Source organism: Schistocerca piceifrons, chromosome X (genome assembly GCF_021461385.2).
Source record: "Schistocerca piceifrons isolate TAMUIC-IGC-003096 chromosome X, iqSchPice1.1, whole genome shotgun sequence".
Classification (NCBI taxonomy): Eukaryota; Metazoa; Arthropoda; class Insecta; order Orthoptera; family Acrididae; genus Schistocerca; species Schistocerca piceifrons.
The window spans coordinates 703508612-703533278 of record NC_060149.1 but is presented as its reverse complement, the minus strand read 5'-3'; the positions used below and the strand labels follow the sequence as shown (position 1 = coordinate 703533278).

Sequence of the window (24667 nt, the reverse complement as noted above, 5' to 3'; positions counted from 1 at the left end):
GTTTGGGAATTGTCGTACAATCAGCTTAACAGCTCATGTACTTTACAACATGTTATAATACATACAGAATGGAAAAGATAATTTAAGGGTGTGTGTTATATGGCGATCAGTTTAGCTTTAGGAAAGGTGAGGACAGCAGAAAGACAATTCCAATGCTGCAACTGATAATTCAAGCAAGACTAAAGAAAAAAAACATCACTACATGCTCATAGGATGTGTTGATGTTGAGAAAGCGTTCAACAATGAAAGAATGCCATAGGATGTTCGAAATTCTGAGAAAGTGGGGGGGGGGGGGGAGGCGCGCAAGATATAGGCTGAGATGGGTAATATACAACATGAATAAGAGCGAAGTGGGAATAGGGAATAAAAAGTGCTCAGATTAAAAAGTGTGTAAGAGATGGATGTAGTCTTCACCCCTATTGATCAGTCTGTATATCGAGGGACCAGTGATGGAGATGAATGAATCATTCAGAGGTGGGATTAAAAGCGTCAGGTGAAGTTAAATCAATGACCCGATTCACTGACTGTAATGCTATCCTGAGTGAAGGTGTGGAAGAATTACATGAGCCACTGAATGGAATGAACAGCCCTAGGAGCACAGAATATGGATTGAGAGTAAATCGAGGAAAGATGAAAGTAATGAGAAGAGCAAGAAAGTTAACATCAGGATTGATAGTCAGGAGGTAGATTAAGTTATCGAATTCAAATACCTAGACATAGAAGTAACTGATAATGGACGCTGCATGGAGGACATCAAAAGCAAACTAGCTCAGAAAAAAGAACCTTTAAAAATGCATGCACCATGAAGCAGTTCGAAACCCATTCTTCTGAATGGAAGAGCCCTCCTGCGGATAGTAACGGAAAGTTACATCACTGCAACTTTATCACTTCTATCGCCGCCGTCTTGAATAAATTTGGCAACAGTGGAGAGTGGGGCCATACGAAGGTAACCCTACTACCAGTGTCAGTGTTTACAGGCGGTACAAGGAGTGTTAAGACGGGAAGACATTTCTGCTTAGCGAGAGTGACAGGTTACGAATTGCAGACTGAGTAATAGGTATGAATATTTAATTAGGAGGAAGAATATGAGGAAGACATGGGGTCCAAACTCTCTTCCCACATACAACGAAATTGGGAAGGCTCCCCGTATTAACAATGACTAGTCCTACCTAGCCAGCCTAATTTTCGCAGAATTTCCATCCACCATAAATTGTATCGCCATATCTATTTATGGAAAAACTTTCACTTCAACATGGAATCTAGATAAACTTTGCATTTGCAAGATAATGAAGTTTTGTGGATGACCTACATAATCAAGAATAATGCATGAAATATGTGTGATTTACTTAACAGTGACAGACATTTTTATTTTGTATTATGCTGTTTTTAACTACTAGATTGCACATAAGCAGATTTTCACAACGATCTTTAGAACTTACAAGGAGACGGCACGAACGTGGGATCGGGGATTTGTCCGAAATTGTGTGTGGTGAAAGAGGACCCCTAACACCTCACGTGGTTAAAATGTTATAAATTTCTTAGGTGCCTTATGAGTTTAAAATGTTAGTCTATTGCCGAGCCGCCGTCTGTCCTAGATGTTTAGGGCTCGGACTCTTACGCCAGAGGCCTCTGGTTCTATTCCTTCTCTGGCACTTTTTTTCTTCCGTTTCATTTTCGTTTGTTATTCCACCAATGATTCAGAAAGTTTCCCAAACCTCCATTATCTTTAACAAATTAGTTACATTATTGAATAAAAATTATTTTCTTCTTGTCCAACAACATAATTCATGGCGGTGGGTTTTCCATTTTTCATCGTAAAGTATATAAGAAGAATCATTGGGTTTCTAATCAGAATAACAAATTGGATTGGGAAACATTCAATTTTTGTACATATAGTAATTATAAACAAGAACCGCAGTGGTAATCATCGTAAAAACAAACAAAGCAATAATTTTTGCGACATCTTGTGCAACATATAAAAGCTGATTTTTTTACAATCACAGGGCGTTTGCAATAAATCTGTACAAAAATATGCCCATTAACATTTACGAAAATGTTTTGAGTTTCCGATAATTTTGAGGCAAACCAGGCATATTGAATGTCTCGGAATATTGGTGACGATAACTGATGGTAAATTATAGATTGAATTTTTATACAGTCTTCCCGGGAATTAATTTCACGATTCTCCTGTAACAATGATCTGCAATTTTGCAAGCAACAGAAGGAGAAAAGTGCCAGAGGAGAAATCGAACCCGAGACCTCTAGCGTAAGGGTCCGACGGCTAACCAGGTAGGCCAGACGGCGGCTCGGGAATGGACTAACTGTTTATACTCATAAGGCACCTAAGAAACATTGGCTCGACTTTTCTCGGGATTTTCCGAGTAGTGCGTCCTAATATTTTAACCACGTGAGGTGTTAGGGGTCCTCTTTCACCACACAAAATTTCGGACAAATCCCGGATCCCACGGTCGTGCCGTCTCCTTGTTAGTTGACTGGACTATCTGCCCCTATCATATGTTTTCTATGCTTACGAGAAAAAATAAGCGTCTATACTTTCAGAAAGGTACTCTCGCGAGTGGCTAAGCACTGAGCTCAGTATACAAATATTTCCCCACAGGAACCAATGAGGTCCACTCAGAACCGCAGATCCTTTGATACCATCATCGCTCAGTGCATATATTGACAGCGAATAGTGTTTTAGATTATGGAGCTGTGACTCAGTACATTGGTAGCTAGAAAGTTTGTCAGGCAAGTAGGAGATGTTGCTGCACACGGTCTACTTCAACCCTTTAAGAATAATTATGTTATTTTAGTTAATTAGCGTGATATGGTATATGTAACAGTAAACTACGCGTTATAGTAACAGTGTATTAAGAGCAATAATAAATATTCTTTTTATTACGCCAGATACATTTTTCTTGCGGCGAAATAGAGTATTTTTAGAAGCGTTTCACGTTTTACATTAAAGGTTAGGTAGATAAATTAAGACAGACACAAAGGTGCCTTCTCATATATTAGAGGCGAAATGCTTCTGGAAAGGAAGTTCTGTAATTCAGTGGGAAGAAAGGTTTCAATTTCTAAAGAGAATAATTATGTACCTACTACGGAAGGGACCACGTCATCGAACTCTCTAGGAAAGACTTGAAAAAATGCTGTGTAGCCACGACTCGCTGTCTGCATTCTGAAACACTTATTCATGAAATATGTGGCATGTATGGAGAACAATACGAAGATAAGGACGGTAAGACTGGGAAGCGACGATATGAACACCTAAACTGATAAGAGTTGATAAAACCGTTATTGATACCAGTAGTTATTTTAAAATGTGCCTTATTCGTCTATAATTTGTTACTGTCTTCAAATTTCTTCTTCCGAAGTTTTTTCACAACACACGTACCGTAGGAAACAAGGAAAATAACGCTGACCAGTGATTACCGTGAAGAGCTGTCTTTATTAAGACTAAAATAAACTATTGGTACTTTTACCGCACAGAACTTTTAGGGTAATAAATTATTTCCACGCTGTGCCAGCCATGGCACTCCAGGGGCGGTCCTTCCACATCCGCCCGTAATCTGTACTGGCTAGAGGTCGGAGCGCACAGCACTGGAATACTGCAGGCCACGAACTGTCAGTGTCACATTTTCATGAGATGGAGCTTCTTAATACGAGCACGAGCCCCCACATGCTCCATGTTTAACTGTTGAAACGATTGGATGAACTCTCATCTAGAGCAAACCGTCTGAGGTACAACCCAGACGAGGCTAACACCCTTTTCGCTCGGCTCTATGTCCAGGTCGTATCACCAGTGGACGCCGAGTGTGAAGTACTTTAGCATTATCTTAAACACTCTTCCTATCCGCAACTCAGGGTAGTGATAGTTAACACTTCACTACTTGCGAGAGCCCCCTTGAAAAATGAGTGATGCAGGACAATAAAACTTTGTGGAACGATTGGTTAGGATATGCGCAAGAGAAGTAAGGAATAAGCCATTGAAGGTGGCATTTTAATTTCCACATGAGAGGAAAACATTTGTTAATTGTGTACCATGTTTACGTTCCAGGTTACAAACGTTTTCAATGTGACGACCATATGCACCACGACAGCCTGGAGCCGCACTGGAGGTACCATTTCACAGCTGTTCGCAGCAGTTTTCCGGAAGTGGACCTTTGAATTTTCAGCCGTCCAGCATTTTGAGCCATGACACCAGCAACTCCAACAATTTTTGGCTCAATTAGTCGTCGGCTTCATCCAGCAGCATTTCGCAAATCACCAGTTAATTCCAACTTAAGAATTATGTGTGGTGTCACCGCCAGACACCACACTTGTTAGGTGGTAGCCTTCAAATCGGCCGCTGTCCGTTAGTATACGTCGGACCCGCGTGTCGCCACTATCAGTGATTGCAGACCGAGCGCCGCCACACGGCTGGTCTAGAGAGACTTCCTAGCACTCGCCCCAGTTGTACAGCCGACTTTGCTAGCGATGGTTCACTAACAAATTACGCTCTCATTCGCCGAGACGATATTTAGCATAGCCTTCAGCTACGTCATTTGCTACGACCTAGCAAGGCGCCATTACCAGTTACTATTGATGCTGTAAAACATGTACCGTCAAGAGCGATGTTCACCAATTATGGATTAAAGTTAAGTATTCCAACAGATACGTACTATTTTTGCTAGTCTCATATCCCTGACCTGTTCCAGATTATGTTCTCCAGAAACAGTCAGAAAAGGGGGTCTTTCCGTATCCCTTTAATGCGTTGATACTCTGAAAGAGCAGCAGTTCCATTGGTGTTTCGATGAAACAGCATTAAGATTAAAGGTCTACTCACCATATGCAGACTCATTTTGACTACCTGCAACTGAAGGATACTGGTTTGTATGTTTCAATGCTACGTCGCCTTACCAGTACCTAACGGTTCGTCGTTACTAATAATGCAGATCCTGCAGCGCCGCTGTCCGCACATTATTCCTATAAAGCTGGGTACCCATACTGTAAACAGAACCCACATCTCAATCTACGATCCACGAAATGCTGTGGACCAACATGTCCAAATGCCCAAAGCAGACCTCTTACGATTAGCTGAAACTAGCGCCGGACTACCCATCGGAGCAAGCGTCCCATACCTACGGGAGCACTTACACAATGTCGCAAGTTTTGTTTACTACAGCAGATGACTCAACATTCTCATGTAGGCGTAGGAGTCACCAGCACATCAGCACTCGTTGGTCCTACTTGCTGCACATCGCACATGCCGACAAAAGAAAAAATAAAACTAAGATAACCAAAATAAGTCATCCGTTACGTGAAATGAAGTACGATCGGAAGATTATTAGAACAACCGAAAGATATAACCCCCACACACTGGGATGAAATAACTCTATAATTATCTCTTGGCTCGCTGGTCATACACAGCTGTCAATTTTACTCCTGATGACAAACGCGTAGGAAACTGTCGAAAATTCAACGATTTTGTATGAAATCAATCGGCCTGAAAAGGGGGGGGGGGGCACGCACGCGCACACACACTTTAACTACGATGTACGTCCGTCGGAGTGCGGTAGGTATTGTTTGTGGTTCCACATTAGTACGTGGCTGTTCCTCGAACTTCCTCCAGCAGTCCAGCTACAGTGAATGAGCCGTTTCCTACATACGCTTTCTGGCTCCATAAGGCGAAACGACGGGGCTTCCTCATACAGTGAAGGGAAACGAAACGCAGGGATGTTTTCAGGAATGGGAGGAACGTATCCCACAATGTCTCTACTCAAATAGGCCTCACTTTGGAGTTTTTCCACTATTCTTTACTTCAACTGTCCGCCTTTTTTCTTTTACAGAAAATTTTCTAGTTTAGCTCAAGAGCATCTCTACAGTACATAGACAGGCCACATTACTGTGACCACGTCCTACATTCAATGTCAACGTGCAATAACTCACAGACAGTAGGTGACAGCACTAGCAGTGGAAGGCATATAAAGTGCGTCTGGGGGAAAGGGAGAATAGTGCAGTCGTCGTAATGTTTGAACTGAGCGATTTATGTGACGTCCGAAAGGGCTTAATCATTTGCTTTCGGAACAAAGGTGGAAGCAACTGCGAAACGGTTGAGTTGTAAACTGTTCGTGTGCTACCGCGGCTGAAGTGCACGGCGCATGGCATAATGCCACTATCCAAAACTGGCGTCGAGGCAACTCAGGTGCACCGCAGACCATAGATGACAGGAGTAAACGACGCCTGCGGAGATGTGTACGGGCGAATAGACTTGCAACTGTTGAGCACCTGACCATCCAGATGAAATGGCCAGCAACAGTCTTCAACGACCGTTCAGCGAATGACGCTGCGTGTGGGGCTCTGCAGCAGGCTCCTAGATCGTGCACCCATGCCGACTGCTTTTCATCGTTCACGAAGGCTAGAATTTGGACGTCAGTACCGCACTTGGACATCCACTGAGTTGCGGCAGGTGGCCTTTTCAGATTAACCACATTTTACGCTCCAGCGGACAAGTGGCAGTTAGCATGGACTGCGTGAAATATCTGAAAGCAAACATCACGGTACAATCGTTGGAAAGACCCACGCCGGACGGCATTTGCTGGGTGATCTCGTCTTTCTGGAAGCCACACTGCATCACCTTAAGAATGATGTACTCTTGGGGATCATGCCCTTCATACATGAAGTTTGCTGTTCTCCGGCTCGATGCCTTCTACCAGCACGACAATGTAACGTGTCGCACAGCCCGCAGTGTTCCTGCGTTCTTCTAAGAACACTACGCTCAGTTTACCTTACTCCCCTGGCCATCAAATCGTCCGGATCTGAACTCATCCGAGAAGCTATTGGACCATCTCGATCGCGCTGTTCGCGTCGTGGAACCTGAACTGAGAAATCTAGCGCAGCTGGCCAAGGCACTAGTCAACATGGCTCCACCTCTGTCGGTACCTATCAGAACCTCGCTGACACCATGTGTCGCAGCGGTCTGCGTGCAGAAGGTGGATATGCATGCTGTTTACGTGTGGTCACAATGTGACCAGACACTGTACGTCCTAAGTACTATAAACAGTCTTTCCTATGTCAGTTATTTGAAGGGAGGGGGGTAATTCTTAACACTTTGTCGCTTATAGCTATGATTGGAGATTATTCTATGTTCCTAAGGTTAGGGAAGTATCTTCCTTCGAATGTATCAATATTAGACGAAAGAAAAATCGCTCGCTCAGCTTTGCACCAGCCAGTCATCCTGATGTCTTCCTGTACTGTTTGCCGAACCATTGTAAATTCATAGACGTTAAGTTTCCTTCCTGGCAGAGAACACCTGAAACAGGAAAGTCACCTAATACTAGTGACTCCTTGCGTTCATTTACATATTAAGTAACTAAATAAGGATCAGGAATTATCAGACAGAGTTACTCCGGTGTATATACAGCACAGAACATCAATATACTGCGAAACATTTAGCAATTACTCAATTTCATGAGACTTTTGTTACTGTTTCTTTCGTTCTTTTCTCACGAACATTAGGCATGGAAGGAAATTGTCAGATATGGATACGAGAAATGACAAAATGATTCGTCATAGAAGCTATAGTTAATGTTAGAATTTGTAACGGTATAGTTAAATACAACATTGATTCGCTTGAACACGGAAATAATGAATTCAGCTTAAAAATTCATCTTGAGCCGACTTCGAGAAAGATTTTAACAAAAACAGAGGAAAAAATTGAACGTCGTGAAGCACCAGCAATAGCCCCAGCCTCTCATTTTTCAGTTAACATTGATTGTTTAGTGAAATAATTTTGGTTGATGTTAGTGTAAAATTAGCACAAATTATGCTAGTGAAACAATATGAGAGAAGCATGCAATTTATCTTCTTTAAATATATACACAGCTGATGAGTTCTACAGAAAAGATTACATAATTAACATATGGATGCAACCGAATGAATTCTCTATAGAGAAATCATTTATTTTATTTTCACCACTCACGCTGATATTTAGAGAAGAGAATGGCTTTGAAGTAGGAAAACGCTTATGTAACAAATATGGAGTGAATATACCGGCTCAGAAGGAGGTGTCTCCCAGAGAAAAAAATCATTTTCGAGGTAAAATAGTCATAATTGAAACTTAAATCAAGCATTATTATAAACTTGAATACCGTATACCTTGTGGTTACGATATAGAGGTTTAAGAGGACTGCAAAAGACCAATAAGCATTTGAATAATACAAAGCGTAAAAAATCAGGTTTAAAAATTTACAAGACCGTTACAGCTCTGGCACTCCGTTGAATCACTGGATTATGGCATTGGTAAACGGCCGAAACAAATTTTGGAGCTGTTATAAGATGCAATAGGTCAGGCAGTATCAAGAATGTTGATGCTGAACTAGAACACCTTATAGCCATCGCAAGAAAGTCATTTAAGAAAGAAGAACGTGACAAGTACAGACAGTGAAGTAGATCCATAAAAACGCCCCACTGAACTGAAAGTTCAAAACCAAAATGGAGGAAAGACTAACGTACCAAAGAAAAGTGGGAATCTTTACTGTGAATATATATACTAATGTATCTAAATATGATACTGGATGGTTTTGTCTTACCTCTGTTTTAATATAAACTAGCCCTTTGCTAATATATAGCTTTGCACTTAATCTAGTCCTGTAAGGCGTGTCACTAGATTATGTGACTAGATACACTGATCGCTCCGTAGGACCATAGTGTCGACAACTTCAGTGACGCGCAAAATTAAAAATTTATGCTGGAAACTAACGGATATGCTAACATTCTTCCCACAGATTCTACGTGACGTGGTCCACGAAGAGGTAGAGAAAGTGGAACATTTAACCTTTCGTCATGTACGTAATAGTTGAAAATCGTACCACAAGCATTCAAACACATACAGGCTGCGGCAGCTAATTATGCCAGTCGAAACTAAATTTTTCAAAACTAGTAAATATATAGATGTGCGGGTGTCGCTAAGTAATAAACTGTGGCGAATTTATTTATTTGCGCAAGTAATTGTTGACGGTCTATTACTGCAAATTATGACAGATTCTTTTAATGTAACTTTTTTTTGTGGTTTTAGGGCGCACAACTTCAACGGTCATTAGCGCCCAGACTACGTTAGGAATGCACCGCGAGTCACAAGTTTAAAACAGCATTTTAATGTAACTATATACTTTTTCTGTGGCATTGGAAAGAGCCTTGGAAGAGGACATGACATTTATGGAACTTCATGAAATAAAAAGAGAGACTATCTCAAACCATTGTCCCGCCGTAATGCGTGGATGTCGTCCTAACTTCTGCCTTACTGATCGAAATGTGCCCGAACATTTTTATTAGTTTTACGATTCGCATTTTACTCATGTCGTTGAAACCCCTGTGTTGTGGCGACCAGACAATCACTTTTGAAACTACTCATGCTTTTACGATGAACACGACAGTCGAAAATAGGATGTAGTTTTTGATTAGGACAATTTTTACCAAATCTTAGGTCAGCGCTGTAGTATGCTGAAACGTATCTTCATTGTGCCAAGTCATCACAATCTGTCTTGTTTCTGAAGCATATTTCCAGTGCTGGTCACCTTGTTTTGCTCTCAAATATCTGCCCCATAGATGCTAATAACCCAAGCTCTCAACTATTGTCTTGTAGACATTATGGATGTTATCCCTAGGTTAGTAGTTTTTACCCTAAATGATTTGGTTTTTGATATACGTTCTTGATTATTTGATAAGTTTACTCCTAAACACTTACATCCTTCGCAGACTTTAATCCTTTATCACGTTCAAGTTGTATAGAATAGTCAATATGTAAAGGGGTTTACCTATATACAGCTTTTCTGACGTTGCGACGGCATGACTTCTGCCCTTAACAACTGATGTTTACGTGATTGCGAGTTAATGTTTTTAGTGCACTTATAGCTTGATTTATTACATCACTGTGTTTTGATGTTTTAAGATGCTTAAAATTAATGTGGCATGCTCGGAACGTGCTATATTTGAGCTAATCTGAGCCCAAAGTTCTGCAGTTTGTGCGCTTGCGATTAAGCGTGAAGTATTTTGTCTTTAAATTTTGATGCAAGTTTATACTTTTCTTGAATTTGGTATCTGCGGTATTGACGAGATTGTTGTTACAATTAGGTTGTCCATAAAGCGTTAACTCACTTATTAGTTGGTTGATTTGAGGTATAAAGAGATCAAATTACAGGGTCATCAGTCCCTTTTTCCTGACGCAAAGAAGGCTCAGGTAAAAAGCATCCTAAGTACGCTTAGGAAAGTAAAAAGGAGAAAAGTAATCCGGAACCACACCTAAAAACAAATGGAACGAACAAAAAACGGGGAGAACGTAAACCACAAGCAGAAGTAGAAGAAGGTATTAAAACCATAGAGCAGGTGGTCTGAGTTGGCTGATCACGAGAGAAGGCCAAATCACACGACCTTAAATGGTATGATAGAAACCCCCCCCTCACGAATAAAACGTAAAACTAAACCTGCTGTTAACCCATTGTCGTTTAACACCGAAGGTAGGGTGCTGGGAAGGTTAGAAGTTCGCCGCAGAGCGGCTAAAATTGGGCAATCCAGCAAGATGTGGACGAGTGTCATAGGGGAGCCACAGCGACATCGAGGAGGTAACCATGTGTTAGCCACATATGGCCAATGCGGAGCCGGTAGAGAACAACAGAGTCCCTGCGAGAGGTTCGCATGGAAGACTTCCACACATTCGTAGTCGTCTTAATGACACGCAGTTTGTTGTGCGTACTGAGACTAAGCCATTACGTCTCCTAAAGCCGAAAAACCTAGCGGCGTAATAATGAATGTAGGTCAGTGACGGGGATTCCGATCTCCAGAAGCGGTTTCCGTGTAGTCTGTTCGGCCAGCCTGTCGACTGGTGCATTTCCTTGGATTCCGACGTGACCCATGGCCGAGACCAACACCACTGAACGACTCGACCGTTCAAGGGCATAGATGGACTCCTGGATGAACGCTATCAAGTGATGGTCGATAGCTTTTAAGCTGCTCTGGGAGTCAGTGCAGAGACGAAACGAATCGCCAGAGCATGAACGGACGTACTCTATTGCACGAAGTATGGCCACCACTTCTGCAGTGAATACATCTGCAGCCATCGGGCAAAGAATGCTGTTCAATATGTCCTCCATGAACATATGCGAAGCCAACGTGATTACCAGCCATCGAGCCGTCGGTGTAAACCACTTTCGAGCCCCGGAACACGTCAAGAATACAGAGAAAGTGACAGCAGAGAGTGGCGGGGTTTTCAAAGTCCTCAGGGCCATGTGAAAGGTACAGGCGAAGCTTCGGCCTAGGTTTACACCATGGAGGTGTACGTGAATGGACCTCAAGTAGAGGTGGTAAAAGGAAGGACTCCAGTTCAGAGGGAAGGGATCGCACGCGAATTGGAATCGTGAGCCCTGACCCCGATGCGGGAGATGAACTGCCGCGAGTGGGAAAGGAGTAACTCAGATGCTCAGGAGAACTTCGAATGTGTGCAACGCAACTGGCGGGCAGTTGTGCACGCCTAACCTTCAATGGAGGGACTCTGGCCTCCACCAGTACGCTGGTCACCAGACTCGTCCTAAAAGGTCCCGTCGCTAGTCTAACGCCAGTGGTGCACAGGGTCGAGTAAGTGGTGCACAGGGTCGAGTAAACGTAACGCTAAGGGCGCCGCTGAACCATAAACCCGACTCCCGTAGTCAAGGCGGAATTGAACGAGGGCTCTAAAGCGGCAGCAGCGTTGAGGTATCTGCATCCCAGTTGGTGTTGCTCAGGCAGCGGAGGGCATTGAGGTGGTGCCAGCACTTGCGCTTAAGCTGACGAAGATGAGGAAGCCAAGTCAGTCAAGCGTCGAAAACCAGTCCTAAGAGTCAATATGTCTCCACTACAGCGAGTAGATTGTCATGAAGTAAAGTTCTGGTTCCGGATGAATGGTGCGATAGCGACAGAAGTGCATGAAAGACGATTTCGTGGCTGAAAACTGGAAGCTGTAGGGTAGAGCCCATGACCGCCTTGTGGATAGCTCCCTGTACGCGCCGCTCAGCAACACCATAACTGGAGCAGCAGTACTAAATACAGAAGTCTTCTGCATACAGAGAAGGTGAGACAGATCGCCCTACAGCTGCTACTAGACTTAACGGCCACTTAAAAGACATACACACAATACAGAGCCCTGCAGGACCCCATTCTTCTGGATATTCGGGGGGGGGGGGGTGGGGCACGAACTGACACGGAAAGCACGGAGTGATAGGAAACTTTGGATAAAAATCAGAAGCGGGCTCCAGAGACCCCACTCATACAATGTGGCAAGGGTATGATATCGCCAGCTCGTGTCATGATTTTCGTAAATCATGAAAGACGGCAACGAGGTGTTTGCGTCTGGAAAGGCTGTTCAGATGGCAGACTCGAGGGACACAAGAATATCAGTGTAAGAGCGACCAAGGCGGAAACCGCACTGGCACAGAGCCAGTAGGCCACATTACTCTAGGATCCAACCGAACTGCCAACACACCATACGTTCCAGCAACTTACAAAGAACATTGGTGAGGCTGATGGGCCGATAGCTATCCACATCAAGCGGGTTTTTACCGGGTTCGAGCACTGGTATGATGGTGCTTTCCCGCTATTGCGATGGAAATGCATCACACCAGATCCAGTTGAGGATGAGAAGTCGCTTTTAGTCTGACGAGAGATGTTTAATCAACTGACTGTGGATCCCATCTGGCCCAGGAGCTGTCAGGGCAACGTGCAAGGGCGCTGAGAAGCTTCCACTCTAAATGGGGCGTTATAGGGTTCACTGTGGCGTGTAGTGAAGAAGAGTACTTTTCCATCCGCTCTTTGAAGGTGCGAAATGCTGGGGGATAATTATCCAACGCTAAGGCTCGAGCATAGTGCTCAGCTATCGCATTTGCGTCGGTATATAACACAAAATTTATGCTAACGCTAGGGACACATGTTGGGCACTGGTACCCAAAAACACGTCTGCTCTTCGTCCACACTTAGGTGACGTATGACACCCAATGGTGGACATGTACCTCTCCAAACACCCCTGTTTCCATCTTTTCTACAAGCACGCGAACGCGTATGTCGCTGTAGAGCCCGCCTACTCTCTTTAATGGCCTCAGCAAGTTCCAGCGACCACCAAGGTACTATCTTTCGCCAGGGGTACCCCAAGGAACAAGGGTTTTCCGCCGCAGAAAGGATCGTTCTAGTTACCCGCTGAACCACCACATCGATGGCACCATATGGGGAAGATTCAACTGTGACAGCAGAGGTGAAATCTTCCCATTCTGCCTTGTTTAAAGCCCATCTGGGCAGGCGTCCGTGGGCACGACGCTGGGGGAATGACAGGAAAATGGGGAAATGGCCACTACCACCCAGTCATCGTGGGATCTCCAGTGGACAGACCGAAGAAGTCCTGAGCTGCAAAGAGATAAATCAATGACCGAGTAAGTACCATGAACGACACTGATGTGTGGGGGCCCAGTATTTAGGAGGCTGCAGTCGAGCTAAGACAGTAAATTTTCGACATCTCTACCTGAGCCAATAAGCATCATGCCACCCCACAAGGGGTTATGGGCGTTAAAATCTCCCAAAAGTAGGAAAGGTTTAGGGAGTAGTTGAATCAGTGCAGCCAATACGTTCTGAGGTGCTGTACCATCTGGAGGAAGATATACGTTGCAGACAGCTATTTTGTGTGTCATTTTTATCCTGACAGCCATAGCTTCAAGAGGAGTGGGAAGGGATACAGGTTCACTACATACTGAGTTCAGGACATGTACACAAAATCCACCTGACACTATTATAGTCATTACAGTTCTTGTCATACCCCTATAGCTGCAAAGGGCAGGGGTCCACATTGCCGGCAACCAGATTTCCTGGAGGGCAATGCAGAAAGCAAGTGTCAGCTAAACAGTTGCCATAGCTTAACTAAGTGGTGGAAAAATCTGCATCAATTCTGCTGGAGGATGACATTGTGAGGCTGGGAAGGCATGAAGCGTGCAAGGAGGCAAGATATCTCAGGGTCGCCTGCTGCCACTGATTGAGTATTTACATCCATTCCCATTTCGGATGAGTCAGCGAGATCCAGGTCCTCAGGGGACACTAACATCTCCAGCTCATCCGTGGATGCAGAACTGATAGGGAGTGGTGGTGCTGTGGCCACCTGAGGGTCACCATGAAGCTCTTTGCCCAGCAGCTTTTGGCTCCTTTAGCCACTGGCGAGTGTCCACTGTGGCATTAGTGGAGACCTTGGGAGAGAGGTCTCAAGGGACCCCCTTCCACATGAGAGGAGCTGGAGGAGGCTGTTGCTTTTCCAGCTAGAGGTAGGGGACCAATGCCCCCTGGGTGTGTGGGACTTGCTCCTGAAGTGGATACTTTGGGAGCAACGGAAGAAGACATGCGCCCAGCCAACTGGAGGGGGAGGGGGGAGGGAGATGGATGGGCCTTAGGGCCCACTGGAGTAACCTTAGATGATGGGTTTAGCTGTGTCCTCAATGGCGACGCCGTCATGGCGGCAGCATAAGGAGATAGCATGGAATTTTGCGCTCCTATCGGAGTAACGGACAGTCCAGCGAGCAGGGATAGTTGTGCTGTTAAAAGTTCACACAGGTGGGCGGAGGCGCACATGGAGTATTTTCAGCGAACATCCTCATTCTCTACATGTGGCACTGGAAGGGCACTGGGAGAACATGTGCCCGAATTTCCAGCACTTAAAGCACCGCATACAGGGAGGGACATAGTGTTTGATGTCACATCGGTACACCATCACCTTGACGTTTTGAGGTATTAAATCTCCCTCAAATGCCAAGATGAGGGCACCAGTGGCAACCCTATTGTCTTTGGGTCCCTGTGAACGTGCCAGATAAAATTAGCACGCCACATTCTAAATTGGCACATAGCCTCATCTAACTTTAACAGGACATGATGAAACATAATTGCCTAGACCACATTGAGGCTTTTATGGGGAGCAACTGAAACAGGAATATAACCCAGCCTGTCACAGGCGAGTAACGCCTGGGACTGGGTTGGGGATGCCATCTGAATCAAAACCGACCCATTGCGCATTTTGGACAGTGCTGCGACTTCCCAAGCTTATCCTCCAGGTACTTAACAAAAAACAATCTTCATTTCCAGAAAGGAGTCATTATCAGTTCTCCTGCACACTAAGTAACGTCGCGAATATTAATCCTGTCACTCTGAAGTCATACGTTCCCCAAGGTGTTGCTAGGGAGGGGAACCATTTAGGGTCATACCTGTCAGCACTGAAATAAACCTTTGCTTTATTGGAGACTGCGGTAGCCATTTGGTCCCCAGCAAGAGATAACATCCACTTCATCGTGGGTCATCTGCCCTGATGCCACCCACTCTGATCAGGGCTCTCCCCATAGGCGCCAATCAGCCACAGCAAAGGCCACCTGGCAAATACCATATAACTCTCTAGCGCCACATTCAATGGGTGGCTCTACTAAAAGATGGTGTTAAAATTAATGGTGAACATACATTGCAGTATACATTCAACATTTCTAAAAATTCATCTCATTTTAAAAAATAATCAGTAAATGGTTACCTATATTCATATTGGAAATATGATAATTTCCTCTCAATGATCGTGCATATGAGTGCTTGAGAGTTAAAGGACCTCACATGGTGTACACACTCTGAGCAAACAGAAAAGCCAATAGTAGAGTGAAAAGTCCATTCTGAAGACTCCGTGTGTGACACCTAAATTATATGGCTAGATGAGGCGATGGAGCAAGAGTGACCATTGAGGTTGCAAAGAATTATGACCACCTACTTAATAACGGCATGGTCCACCAAAGTAGTGGGACTAGGAATGAGCTGGCTCATTTTTTAGTGCGGGTTGCTACATCAGGGGCAGGTATGCACTCAGGGGAATCCTATGCTCTCCTTTGACGGGTACTTAACCTATTGTTCTGCTAAGTGCTTTTTCATGTCACCCCCCATTTCCTTTTGATTCACAAGCAGTTAATAGGCCACCCTCTCACTCTTATCAATGTGATTGTCTAACTTAAATTCACACACACACACACACACACACACACACACACACACACACACACACACACACACACACACACGAGTTTTGTGGATGGGCGACATTCTAGGGGTTGCTAGCACCAAAACAGTGATCACATACTTAAGTGCAATATGGGGAATCAGTCGAAAGGGAACGCTATTTTACGATATGTAGTGCACGTTGAGTTTAATTGTTGATGCAGTATGTTAATCTGTACAAAATAGAGTCTTGTGACAGCCAGAGCGAGAGCACCAGCAGCAGCGAGTACTGTTTGTATAAAGCGTTTATTTTGCATTTTGTTTACGACCTTCCACTAAGGAAGGGATTCTATTTGTGTTTATCTGCTCTGCATAGTAACTAACAGTTCTTGATAAAACTTTACGTAGTTTTCGTGTTAGATTTCTTAGTGTTTTCTTGATCGTTTAGAACAGAAAGCGCCCTAAAACCGTCTTTTGTTTGTTTCGCGGCCGTTAGCCACTAGTCACTTGAATCAGCAGTTGTCTTGTGACAGCCAGAGCGAGAGCACCAGCAGCAGCGAGTACTGTTTGTATAAAGCGTTTTTGTACTTATTTGCTGCGCTTAGCTTTTAAATAGTTTTTCTGGGAAAACCTAGCGTAGTTTTCGCGTCTCGTATTTCAGTGAGTGTTTCTTGATTATCAGAGTAGCTCATCAGAAGATTATCCTGGGAATTTGTCACCGTATAGAGTAGGGTAAACATAGTCATGTGTAGGGACTGTGGTGGTTGTGAGCGGACGCAAGAAGAATTGGCCACTCTTCGGGGGCAGGTGGAGGCTTTGTCTGTTAGGCTCATCGAGCTCGAGGCGCAGGCGTCGGCTCGTAGTGGCGTTGGGGCAACTGTGGTGAGACCTATGCCTACTTCGGTGGCCTTGGAATCACATGGAACCCCTGATGTCGCTGCGTCTTCCGGCAGTGAGCATCTTACCGGTCAGCCATCACTCCAGGGTGAATGGCGGACAGTGGTGGGCTCGCGCGTGCCTGGCCGAAAGGCGAAGGTGGGATCTGGCCGCGTGGCAGCTGCCTTACCCCTTTCCAACAGGTACGGGGTGCTTCCTAGTGGTGATGACATCGTTTCCGAGCCACCACAGGATGCCTCGCCTGTTGGGCCAGTGGCCGATTCTCCGGCAAGGTCCCGACAGTCACAGAGGGCGGGCCTATTAGTTATAGGGAGCTCCAACGTTAGGCGGGTTATGGAGCCCCTCAGGAAAATAGCGGGTAGGTCGGGGAAGAATGCCAGTGTGCACTCTGTGTGCTTGCCGGGGGGTCTCGTCCGTAATGTGGAGGAGGCCCTTCCGGCAGCTATTGAACGCACTGGGTGTGACCGGCTGCAGATAGTATCACATGTCGGAACGAATGACGCCTGCCGCTTGGGTTCTGAGGCCATCCTTGGTTCCTTCCGGCGGCTGGCAGATTTGGTGAAGACAACCAGCATCGCACACGGAGTGCAAGCTGAGCTTAATATCTGCAGCATAGTGCCCAGAGTCGATCGCGGTCCTCTGGTTTGGAGCCGTGTGGAGGGTCTAAACCAGAGGCTCAGACGACTCTGCGACTATAATGGTTGCAAATTCATCGACCTCCGTTATTGGGTGGAGAACTGTAGGGCCCCCCTAGACAGGTCAGCCGTGCACTACACACCGGAAGCAGCTACTAGGGTAGCAGAGTACGTGTGGCGTGCACACGGGGTTTTTTTAGGTTAGAGGGACCCCCCCTTGGGCGAAACGATAAAATACCTGACGGCTTACCAGAGAGGACATTATCATCGTTGATAAAGAACGTCCGTCCTCAGAGACCAAAAACAGGAAAAGTTAACGTAATATTGGTAAACTGCAGGAGTATCCAGGGCAAGGTTCCTGAATTAGTATCTCTTATTGAAGGAAATAGTGCGCATATAGTATTAGGAACGGAAAGTTGGTTAAAACCGGAAGTGAACAGTAACGAAATCCTAGACACAGAATGGAATATATACCGCAAGGATAGGATAAACGCCAATGGTGGAGGAGTATTTATAGCAGTAAAGAATTCAATAATATCCAGTGAAGTTATTAGCGAATGCGAATGTGAAATAATCTGGGTTAAGCTAAGTATCAAAGGTGGGTCAGATATGATAGTCGGATGCTTCTATAGACCACCTGCATCAGCAACCGTAGTAGTTGAGCGCCTCAGAGAGAACCTGCAGAACGTCGTGAAGAAGTTTCGTGATCATACTATTGTAATAGGGGGAGACTTCAATCTACCAGGTATAGAATGGGATAGTCACACAATCAGGAAGACCTGCAGAGGATTAATGCATGGTGCGACAGCTGGCAGCTTTCCCTAAACGTAGATAAATGTAATATAATGCGCATACATAGGGGCAGAAATCCATTCCAGTACGATTATGCCATAGGTGGTAAATCACTGGAAGCGGTAACGACCGTAAAATACTTAGGAGTTACTATCCGGAGCGATCTGAAGTGGAATGATCACATAAAACAAATAGTGGGAAAAGCAGGCGCCAGGTTGAGATTCATAGGAAGAATTCTAAGAAAATGTGACTCATCGACGAAAGAAGTAGCTTACAAAACGCTTGTTCGTCCGATTCTTGAGTATTGCTCATCAGTATGGGACCCTTACCAGGTTGGATTAATAGAAGAGATAGACATGATCCAGCGAAAAGCAGCGCGATTCGTCATGGGGACATTTAGTCAGCGCGAGAGCGTTACGGAGATGCTGAACAAGCTCCAGTGGCGGACACTTCAAGAAAGGCGTTACGCAATACGGAGAGGCTTATTATCGAAATTACGAGAGAGCACATTCCGGGAAGAGATGGGCAACATATTACTACCGCCCACATATATCTCGCGTAATGATCACAACGAAAAGATCCGAGAAATTAGAGCAAATACGGAGACTTACAAGCAGTCGTTCTTCCCACGCACAATTCGTGAATGGAACAGGGAAGGGGGGATCAGATAGTGGTACAATAAGTACCCTCCGCCACACACCGTAAGGTGGCTCGCGGAGTATAGATGTAGATGTAGATAATGCTGTAGTCATTCAGAAGACATCCATTGTGCAGGACGTAGGAGCATCTACAAACGATTCATACAAGATGGAGACAAGGTATGTACGGAAAGTTCTGAGAAAGCGAGTGTTCAAAGACAAGTTGAAGCAGACCATCCATATCTGGCGGGTATGCCGTCACTCATCGGCCACTGTCGCATTATGACGTCTCCAGACCTGTAGTGTAGGATACCGAAAATTCCGGCCATTTTTTCTCTCTTCTGTATGAGAGTGCTTAGAATTCTGTTTGCGTAATTGTTCTGATTTCCTCCCGTCTGTGCTTAGAGAGAGTGCTATCTTTCCAAACAAGAATAATGCTTTTATGATTAACGGTGTTTTCGCGAGTGTACACAGGCGTTTAGCGGTGAGAACGTTTGCATATGTTGAAAGCATGAGGGGTAACAATTTATGGACGGGCTGCTATGTTATTCTGCAACTATTTTCGTAAACAGGTTGTTATTTATTAGCAATGTTTCTTTAAACTATATTCTATCTATTTCACCAAATTAAGAAAAAACTATCCCATTCATATTAAGAATACTGATTTAATTTACATGTGAGTGAGTGAGTGAGTGAGTGACATGGAGAAGAACAGCAGGTTAAGTGCAGAACACTACATTAATTGGCATAATTTTTATGTAAAACGCAGTACAAGAGTTTAAAGGGTTGGGTCACAAAGGAAAATCAGTCAGAAATGGCGTTGTAAAGCATGTGAAATTCGAAACATGTACCAGAAAATGGTGGGAGGACATAACCGATTACTTAATTTGGTATCAAAGGCGGTACAACAGTTTAAGGAAATAGGGGCGTCATGGAAAACCAGTTAACGGAACTCTAGGTTAAGTGCTGACAAGGGCCCAAACAGTAGGTAAAGACACCCGGAGTACAGTGACGAACATTAGGTTATGCAGCATGTTTGCCCTGTGTAATTGCTTCTTGCAAGATCTACATGTTTCCAAACAGCAGAGAATGATGAGCAAGAGCAATCCAAACCACCCCCCCCCAAAACTGAGTTTTTTTAATAAACAACATAAACTTGAATTTCCTGTTATAAGATCCTTGTCCACCAATTTCCATATATTCCATACAATGCCTGAAAATCTAAATTGTCTATTTAAACAATATTCCATACAATGTCAATTGTTTAAACAATATTCCATACACTACAATCTAATACCCTCCAAATGATCGATCAACTGAGTCTTTCCCACTAATTCCTAGGAAGAGGTGGCAATCGGGTGACTTGGGTTAGTGGAGGTGCCTTTTTTTGCCCTGCCATTTTCTTATGTTAGTAGAGGGTGCAATTTCTTGATGGAATTTGAACTTCCCACCAGGGGGGTGTGGCACTTTCCCTCCATAGAGATCAACTAATTGATCAATTTAATTAATTAGGCAATCAAACTGATAAGAGTGAAAGAGGGCCTATTCCAGGAACTCAGACCTGAAAGTGCACCTGTAGCAGTGAGGGGGAGGGGACAGTGGGGCCATAGGTTAAGTGCCTGTCAATCAAAAGGAAATGGGGGTGACATGGTAAGGCACTTAGGAAAACAATAGGTTAAGGATCTGTCAATCAAAGGAGAACAATAGGTTTTCCCTGAGTGCATACTTGCCCCTGATGTAGGCAACCTGCTCTAACAAAATGCGCCAGCTTTCTCCTAGTACCACTACTCATCGCAATACAGCAGTCCTGAAGTATGTGACACCTGATGTCTAACCACAGGTCGTGCAGTTCCCCCTGTAAGTTACTGGTCAGTGGCCTGTGGATGCATTGCTGGTGTCCAATAGTGTATTTGATGTCTACCATAGAGTTCACATTAGGCGAATTTTGTGACCATAACATCAATGTCCTGCTTCTGAAACCACTAATAAGATTATCACCTTTTGACACCAGAATTATCCTGATAGAAGATACCATTGCTGTTGTGGAATACATTAAGCATGGTGGAGAAGGGGGGGGAGGGGAAAAAAGCAGGCTGTCCACAATAATATTCACGAAGTCCAAAGGTATCCTATTGCTTTACATTATACCACAGGTTCTATGACATCCCAGCTGCATGTCCCCGGTACCGTAGTACTGCCCCCACTAGCCTGTGTCAATGACGCGGTATATGTTTGGAGCAGCCACTCGCCTGGATGAAGTGTAGCTGAACACAACAGTCTAGCCGGTGTAACAAGAACTGATTAATCCGACTGGTCGACAGGCATCCTTCATTACACTTTCCAGTGTCTATGGTGTCGTACCCACAGCATTCATAATTGACAAATGCTGCTGAGTAAACATGGGAAAACATAAGGGATGGCTGCTGCGGAGCCTGATGTCAATGATATGCACTGAACAGAGTGTTTTGAAACACTAGTGCCTGCTCCAGAAATTTACTCTGCATCATGTCTGCACAGATGAGGCATGGTCGTCGAACACAATGCCATCTACTAGTGGTTTCATTATCAGTCACTATCCATTAATGTTCATGGGGGCAGCATGTGAACAGCCGACCGGTTGGTTGGTTGGGGATGAAAGGACCAAACATCAAGGTCATCAGTCCTTTGTTTCAAAAGTGGTCCAATCAGACGGAGTTATCTCAGAAGAGTCATAATGATAAAAGGTAAAAGGCTAAAAATCGTAAAAATGCAGTAGTATTAATGGTGAAAACAGGAGGAGGGAAGTCAGCAAGTGAGCAACCCCAAGGCTATGCTAGAGGCAGAAAATATCCCACCTCTGATGCAGTACAGGCAAGACCACCTACTATTTGAAAGCGTTCAACTGCTAGAGTATGAAAGAGTGTATTGTAAAAGAAGACTAACCAAATCTAAAAAGCGATAAAAACAGTAAAAGGGAGAGAAAACAGGATCTTGGCCAGGGAGGGGAGTCAGGAATCTTGTAACACAGATTACAAGTGTTAGACACCCCCAAGCCTCACCGCCCTGCCCCTACTCCAAAGGGAGATTAAAAACCTTAGAACTGAAAATAAAAACCACTGTCATGAAGAAAACTGAGAACACCTGTTCAACCATTTGGGAATCGTCTGATAATATTAATGGTGAAGTGCGGGGAGGTCTGTACTTAGTACGCAGAGCCAAAAGAAAGGGGCATGTCACCAAAATGTGGACTACTGACTGGAAGACTCCACAACCACAAAATGGGGGTGGCTCATTACGCAAAAGAAAACCGTGGGTCAGCCTTGTCTGGCTGATGTGGAGACCATACAGGATGGTCAAGTCCTTTCAGGAGAGGCAGAAGGAAGAATGCCAGGGGAAAGGTGTCACCTTAATCGAACGAAGTTTATTACACAGGGAGGTAGCCTCCCAAGAGTTGGCCCTTGATTGTGCGAAGTGGGATGTGATATGAAGCTGTAAATCCGCTGCAGGAGGGGTTACAGAGAAGGAGTTAAGTGACTGCTCCCCCAGCCAAACAATCAGCAAGCTCATCACCTGGGATACCCACATGGCCAGGGACCCATAGAAAGTCAACAGAACAAGCAGCATGGTGAAGATTAGCGAGATGGTCATGGATGGCAGAGACCAAGGGATGGCGGGAAAAACACCAGTCAATAGCCTGAAGGCCACTCATTGAGTCCATACACAACAAAATTCAGTTGAGTTGGGACTGTTCAATAAAGGTAAGGGCCTAGGAAATTGCCATCAGTTCCATAGTAATCACCCCAAATTCAGCTGGCAGGAGATGATTTTCCATGTCAACAGAGGATGTGGAGGCATATCCCCCATGATTAACAGATTTAGAACCATCGGTGTAAAAATACAACAATATCCTGAAACTCCCTTGCAATTCGGCGGAAAAAACAACGGAACACCATTGAGGGAATGGAATGTTCCGGACCTCGGCGGAGATCCATCCGAATATGGGGCCGAGGAACTAGCCAAGGTGGGGGTGTTGGGAAGGGAACATTGGAGACAGGACAAACAAGGGAGCTGAAAATCATGGTGGAGAGGTGCAAGGCAGAGCCCAACTGGTAAACCTGCCCGAGGGCGGAAATCAGGTGGGCGACGTCCTTTGTCTAGGAACAGGATAGAATAGGAATGATGAGTGGGAAAGGAACGGACAGCGATTGCAAAGGAAACCAGAAGCTGTGACCGCCAAACAGAAAGGGGGGGATATCCCAGCTTCAACCAGGAGACTATCAACAGCGCTAGTAGGGAGTGCACCAGTGGCCAAATAGTTGGCATGATGGTGGACCATATCCAGGAGGCGCAGTGTGGAAGGAGCAGCCGAACCATAAACTTGACAACTATAGTCCAAGCGAGACAGAACTGAAGCCCAATAAAGGCGGAGAAGAGTGGAACGATCCGCACCCGAAGACTTGTGGGCAAGGAAGTTAAGAACATTGAGTTTACAGAAACATCCTATCTTCAGAAGTCTGATATGAGGCAGCCAAGTGAGCTTGTTGTTGGAAAGAAGACCCAGGAAACGAAACTGTGGGACCACAGGTAATCGTTGTGCATCGAGGTAGATGGTCTGTATTGGGGTGGACCATAGTACAGTGACAGAAGTGGACCACCTGCTATTTTGAAGAAGAGAATTGAAACCTGTGTGAGAGGGTCCATGCAGAAGCACGCCATACAGCAGCCTGGAGCTACCGCTCTGCAGAAGCCATCGAAGAGGAACTAATCCAAATACGGAAATCATCCACATACAGAGCAGGGATGACCAAAGGACCGACGGAGGCCCCAAGTCGATCTACAGCAATGAGGAAAAGTACACTCAACACGGAACCGTGTGGGATGTCATTCTCCTGGGTGCATGGAGAACTAATAAACAGTACCAACCCGAACCCTGAAAGACTGATGGAACAGGAACTGGCGGATAAAAATCTGGAGTGCGCCCGAAAGACCCCCACTCATGAAGTGTAAGCAAGATATGATGGACAGCGCCAAGCCGTGTCATTAGGCCTTGCCAAGGTCGAAAATACTTCAACCAAATGGCGGCGCTGGGAAAAGGCCTGACGAACTGCAGATTCCAAGCGAAGTAAATGATAGGAGACCGTCCCTCTCGGAAGCCACACTGGTAAGGGGACAGCAGATACCGAGATTCCAGGACCCAATTAAGCCAACGGGCTACCATCCGTTCAAGTAAAACAGCCGACCAGCTTCATCGTCCTGACATTCTTGTTCCAAGGCGCCGGACCACGAAAATCTGCTCTGTGTAAGTCCCTTATGTTAGTGGATTTCTCCATCTTGGCCCGTATCGTTGATAAAAATCATTTCTATTCGTGTCTGCTCCACTTTTACACCTTCTTTACCGTGTCAGGAGCCAACAACGTCACCAGCCGGCATTCTATCTTCCGGTGGACAGTGGGCTTTGTATTTTGGCTTGTCAGTGTGTAAACAAGCTCTTACAGATGTGTGTAGCAGTACGTGGGGTGTTAACCGACTTTGAACATGGGGAGGTAATAGGTACAAGAAGCAGTGGCCATATTATTTCCGATATTGCAAAGAATTTCAGTTTCTGCTACAGTATGTACGATGGATCTTCCATGTGGCACGGACAATGTTTCCATAGGCCTAGTTCGCCACAGATGACGATCACAAGTGTTCGACTAACAGATGAGACGTCACCTTGGCGTGAACCAG

General features: G+C 44.9%; 1 long non-coding RNA gene across 2 annotated transcripts in view; it reads right to left on the bottom strand.

The window, feature by feature from the left end:
- The window catches only part of LOC124723029, a 305630-nt gene that overhangs the window by 2631 nt on the left and 278332 nt on the right, over positions 1 to 24667 (bottom strand). Inside the window, exon 6 of one of the 2 annotated variants that reach the window (XR_007006482.1) lies at positions 7200 to 7294. The exons of the other annotated variant lie outside the window; for it this stretch is intronic. This is a non-coding gene — a long non-coding RNA (uncharacterized LOC124723029). Of the gene's footprint in view, positions 1 to 7199; positions 7295 to 24667 lie in introns of those variants that run through there. 2 annotated transcript variants of the gene reach the window in all.